This window comes from Cylas formicarius, unplaced genomic scaffold, assembly GCF_029955315.1.
Source record: "Cylas formicarius isolate icCylForm1 unplaced genomic scaffold, icCylForm1.1 PGA_scaffold_2__14_contigs__length_35257938, whole genome shotgun sequence".
NCBI classification, from domain to species: Eukaryota; Metazoa; Arthropoda; class Insecta; order Coleoptera; family Brentidae; genus Cylas; species Cylas formicarius.
In genome coordinates, this window is record NW_026844319.1 from 6,300,337 (window position 1) to 6,306,915 (window position 6,579).

Consider the following 6,579-nt stretch of genomic DNA (forward strand, 5'->3'; position numbering starts at 1 on the left):
ATTGACAAAATTTCAAGCAAAACAAATGGTGGTTTGCAGTAGGTAGGTTTCGAACCTACGCTGCCATGGAGGATCTGATTTCTAGTCAGACGCCTTAACCGACAGACCAAGGCTAAATCTGTTTGAAAATAGATTTATTTCTGGTGATGTGCCATTTGAAATATAAGGGCATTATATTTTTTTAAATGTATGCACTCAATCCCCATAATTGACAAAATTTCAAGCAAAACAAATGGTGGTTTGCAGTAGGTAGGTTTCGAAACTACGCTGCCATAGAGGATCTGATTTCTAATCAGACGCCTTAACCGACAGACCAGGGCTAAATCTGTTTGAAAGTAGAACTATTTCTGGTGATGTGCCATTTGAAATATAAGGGCATTATATTGTTTTAAATGTATGCACTCAATCCCCATAATTGACAAAATTTCAACCAAAACAAATGGTGGTTTGCAGTAGGTAGGTTTCGAACCTACGCTGCCATGGAGAATCTGATTTCTAGTCAGACGCCTTAACCGACAGACCCAGGCTAAATCTGTTTGAAAGTAGAACTATTTCTGGTGATGTGCCATGCGTTGAAATACAAGGCCATTATATTTTTTTAAATTTATGTAGTCAATCCCCATATTTGAGAAAAATTTCTGCGCTGAGCTGTTAATTAAAAAATATATATTTCAAGCAAAACAAATGGTCGTTTGCAGTAGGTAGGTTTCGCACCTACGCTGCCATGGAGAATCTGATTTCTAGTCAGACGCCTTGACGACAGACCAGGGCTAAATCTGTTTGAAAGTAGAACTATTTCTGGTGACGTGCCATGCGTTGAAATGTAAGTCCACTACATTTTTATAAATTTATGTACTCAATCCCCATATTTGGGAAAAATTTCTGGGCTGAGCTGTTAATTAAAAAATATATATTTCAAGCAAAACAATGGCCGTTTACAGTAGGTAGGTTTCGAACCTACGCTGCCATGGAGAATCTGATTTTAAGTCAGACACTTTAACCGACAGACCAAGGCTAAATCTGTTTGAAAGTAGAACTATTTCTGGTTATGTGCCATTTGAAATATAAGGACATTTTATTGTTATAAATTTATGCACTCAATCAACATAATTGACCACATTTTTGGGCTGAGCTGCTAATTACAAAAATTATGTTTCAAGCAAAACAAATTTTCGTTTGCAGTAGGTAGGTTTCGAACCTACGCTGCCATGGAGAATCTGATTTCTAGTCAGACGCCTTAACCGACAGACCAAGGCTAAATCTGTTTGAAAATAGATTTATTTCTGGTGATGTGCCATTTGAAATATAAGGGCATTATATTGTTTTAAATGTATGCACTCAATCCCCATAATTGACAAAATTTCAAGCAAAACAAATGGTGGTTTGCAGTAGGTAGGTTTCGAACCTACGCTGCCATGGAGAATCTGATTTCTAGTCAGACGCCTTAACCGACAGACCCAGGCTAAATCTGTTTGAAAGTAGAACTATTTCTGGTTATGTGCCATTTGAAATATAAGGGCATTATATTATTTTAAATTTATTAACTCAATCCCCATAATTGACAAAATTTTCTGGGATAAGCTGCTATATACGAAAATTATATTTCAAGCAAAACAAAGGTCGTTTTGCAGTAGGTAGGTTTCGAACCTACGCTGATATAAAATCTGATTTCTAGTCAGACGCTTTAACCGACAGACAAAGGCTAAATCTGTTTGAAAGTAGAACTATTTCTGTTGATGTGCCATGCGTTGAAATATAAGGCCATTATATTTTTTTAAATTTATGTAGTCAATCCCCATATTTGAGAAAAATTTCTGCGCTGAGCTGTTAATTAAAAAATATATATTTCAAGCAAAACAATTGCCGTTTGCAGTAGGTAGGTTTCGAACCTACGCTGCCATAGAGAATCTGATTTTAAGTCAGACACCTTAACCGACAGACCAAGGCTAAATCTGTTTGAAAGTAGAACTATTTCTGGTTATGTGCCATTTGAAATATAAGGGCATTATATTATTTTAAATTTATTAACTCAATCCCCATAATTGACAAAATTTTCTGGGATAAGCTGCTATATACGAAAATTATATTTCAAGCAAAACAAAGGTCGTTTTGCAGTAGGTAGGTTTCGAACCTATGCTGATAGAGAATCTGGTTTCTAGTCAGATGCCTTAACCGACAGACCAAAGCTAGATCTGTTTGAAAGTCGAACTATTTCTGGTGATGTGATATGCGTTGAAATATAAGGCCATTATATTTTTTTAAATTTATGTAGTCAATCCCCATATTTGAGAAAAATTTCTGGGCTGAGCTGTTAATTAAAAAATATATATTTCAAGCAAAATAATGGCCGTTTGCAGTAGGTAGGTTTCTAACCTACGCTGCCATAGGGAATCTGATTTCAAGTCAGACGCCTTAACCGAGAGACCAAGGCTAAATCTGTTTGAAAGTTGAACTATTTCTGGTGATGTGCTATGCGTTGAAATATAAGTAAATTATATTTTTATAAATTTATGTATTCAATCCCCATATTTAAGAAAAATTTCTGGGCTGAGCACTTAATCAAAAATTACATATTTCAAGCAAAACAATGGCAGTTTGCAGTAGGTAGGTTTCGAACCTACGCTGCCATAGAGGATCTGATTTCTAGTCAGACGCCTTAACCGACAGACCAGGGCTAAATCTGTTTGAAAGTCGAACAATTTCTGGTGATGTGCCATGCGTTGAAATGTAAGTCCACTACATTTTTATAAATTTATGTACTCAATCCCCATATTTGAGAAAAATTTCTGGGCTGAGCTGTTAATTAAAAAATATATATTTCTAGCAAAACAATGGCCGTTTACAGTAGGTAGGTTTCGAACCTACGCTGCCATGGAGAATCTGATTTCAAGTCAGACGCCTTAACCGACAGACCAAGGCTAAATCTGTTTGAAAGTAGAACTATTTCTGGTGATGTGCCATTTGAAATATAAGGGCATTATAGTGTTTTAAATGCATGCACTCAATCCCCATAATTGACAAAATTTCAAGCAAAACAAATGGTCGTTTGCAGTAGGTAGGTTTCGCACCTACGTTGCTATGGAGAATCTGATTTCTAGTCAGACGCCTTTAGCGACAGACCAGGGCTAAATCTGTTTGAAAGTAGAATTATTTCTGGTGATGTGCCATGCGTTGAAATATAAGGCCATTATATTTTTATAAATTTATGTAGTCAATCCCCATATTTGAGAAAAATTTCTGCGCTGAGCTGTTAATTAAAAAATATATATTTGAAGCAAAACAATGGCCGTTTGCAATAGGTAGGTTTCGAATCTACGCTGCCATAGAGGATCTGATTTCTAGTCAGACGCCATAACCGACAGACCAGGGCTAAATTTGTTTGAAAGTAGAACTATTTCTGGTGATGTGCCATTTGAAATATAAGGGCGTTATATTGCTTTAAATATATGCACTCAATCCCCATAATTGACAAAATTTCAAGCAAAACAAATGGTCGTTTGCAGTAGGTAGGTTTCGCACCTACGCTGCTATGGAGAATCTGATTTCTAGTCAGACGCCTTGACCGACAGACCAGGGCTAAATCTGTTTGAAAGTAGAATTATTTCTGGTGATGTGCCATGCGTTGAAATATAAGGCCATTATATTTTTATAAATTTATGTAGTCAATCCCCATATTTGAGAAAAATTTCTGCGCTGAGCTGTTAATTAAAAAATATATATTTCAAGCAAAACAATGGCCGTTTGCAATAGGTAGGTTTCGAACCTACGCTGCCATAGAGGATCTGATTTCTAGTCAGACGCATTAACCGACAGACCAAGGCTAAATCTGTTTGAAAGTAGAACTATTTCTGGTGATGTGCCATGCGTTGAAATACAAGGCCATTATATTTTTTTAAATTTATGTAGTCAATCCCCATATTTGAGAAAAATTTCTGCGCTGAGCTGTTAATTAAAAAATATATATTTCAAGCAAAACAATGGCCGTTTGCAATAGGTAGGTTTCAAACCTACGCTGCCATAGAGGATCTGATTTCTAGTCAGACGCCTTAACCGACAGACCAGGGCTAAATCTGTTTGAAAGTAGAAGTATTTCTGGTGATGTGCCATTTGAAATATAAGGGCGTTATATTGTTTTAAATGTATGCACTCGATCCCTATAATTGACAAAATTTCAAGCAAAACAAATGGTCGTTTGCAGTAGGTAGGTTTCGCACCTACGCTGCCATGGAGAATCTGATTTCTAGTCAGACGCCTTGACGACAGACCAGGGCTAAATCTGTTTGAAAGTAGAACTATTTCTGGTGATGTGCCATTTGAAATATAAGGGCATTATATTGTTTTAAATGTAAGCAATCAATCCCCATAATTGACAAAATTTTCTGGACTGAGCTGCTAATTACAAAAATTATATTTCAAGCAAAACAATGGTCGTTTGCAGCAGGTAGGTTTCGAACCCACGCTGCCATAGAGAATCTGATTTCTAGTCAGACGCCTTAACCGACAGACCAGGACTAAATCTATTTGAAAGTAGAACTATTTCTGGTTATGTGCCATTTGAAATATAAGGGCATTTTATTGTTAAAAAATTATGTACTCAATCCCCATAATTGACCAAATTTTTTGGGCTGAGCTGCTAATTACAAAAATTATATTTCAAGCAAAACAATGGTCGTTTGCAGTAGGTAGGTTTCGAACCCACGCTGCCATAGGGAATCTGATTTCAAGTCAGACGCCTTAACCGACAGACCAAGGCTAAATCTGTTTGAAAGTCGAACTATTTCTGGTGATGTGCTATGCGTTGAAATATAAGTAAATTATATTTTTATAAATTTATGTACTCAATCCCCATATTTAAGAAAAATCTCTGGGCTGAGCCGTTAATTAAAAATTATATATTTCAAGCAAAACAATGGCCGTTTGCAGTAGGTAGGTTTCGAACCTACGCTGCCATAGAGGATCTGATTTCTAGTCAGACGCCTTAACCGACAGACCAGGGCTAAATCTGTTTGAAAGTAGAACTATTTCTGGTTATGTGCCATTTGAAATATAAGGACATTTTATTGTTATAAATTTATGCACTCAATCCCCATAATTGACCACATATTTGGGCTGAGCTGCTAATTACAAAAATTATATTTCAAGCAAAACAAATTTTCGTTTGCAGTAGGTAGGTTTCGAATCTACGCTGCCATGGAGAATCTGATTTCTAGTCAGACGCCTTAACCGACAGACCAAGGCTAAATCTGTTTGAAAGTCGAACTATTTCTGGTGATGTGCCATTTGAAATATAACGGCGTTATATTGTTTTAAATTTATGCACTCGATCCCCATAATTGAAAAAATTTCAAGCAAAACAAATGGTCGTTTGCAGTAGGTAGGTTTCGCACCTACGCTGCCATGGAGAATCTGATTTCTAGTCAGACGCCTTGACCGACAGACCAGCGCTAAATCTGTTTGAAAGTAGAACTATTTCTGGTGATATGCCATGCGTTGAAATATAGGCCCATTATATTTTTATAAATTTATGTACTCAATCCTCATATTGAACAAAAATTTTTGGGCTGAGATGTTAATTAAAAATTATACATTTCAAGCAACACAATGGCCGTTTGCAGTAGGTAGGTTTCGAACCTACGCTGATATAAAATCTGATTTCTAGTCAGACGCCTAAACCGACAGACCAAGGCTAAATCTGTTTGAAAATAGAACTATTTCTGGTGATGTGCCATTTGAAATATAAGGGCGTTATATTGTTTTAAATGTATGCACTCAATCCCCATAATTGACAAAATTTCAAGCAAAACAAATGGTCGTTTGCAGTAGGTAGGTTTCGCACCTACGCTGCTATGGAGAATCTGATTTCTAGTCAGACGCCTTGACCGACAGACCAGGGCTAAATCTGTTTGAAAGTCGAACTATTTCTGGTGATGTGCCATTTGAAATATAAGGGCGTTATATTGTTTTAAATGTATGCACTCAATCCCCATAATTGACAAAATTTCAAGCAAAACAAATGGTCGTTTGCAGTAGGTAGGTTTCGCACCTACGCTGCTATGGAGAATCTGATTTCTAGTCAGACGCCTTGACCGACAGACCAAGGCTAAATCTGTTTGAAAGTTGAACTATTTCTGGTGATGTGCTATGCGTTGAAATATAAGTAAATTATATTTTTATAAATTTATGTACTCAATCCCCATATTTAAGAAAAATTTCTGGGCTGAGCTCTTAATCAAAAATTACATATTTCAAGCAATACAATGGCCGTTTGCAGTAGGTAGGTTTCGAACCTACGCTGCCATAGAGGATCTGATTTCTAGTCAGACGCCTTAACCGACAGACCAGGGCTAAATCTGTTTGAAAGTAGAACTATTTCTGGTTATGTGCCATTTGAAATATAAGGACATTATATTGTTTTAAATGTAAGCAATCAATCCCCATAATTGACAAAATTTTCTGGACTGAGCTGCTAACTACAAAAATTATATTTCAAGCAAAACAAATGGTCGTTTGCAGTAGGTAGGTTCCGAACCTACGCTGCCATAGGGAATCTAATTTCATGTCAGACGCCTTAACCGACAG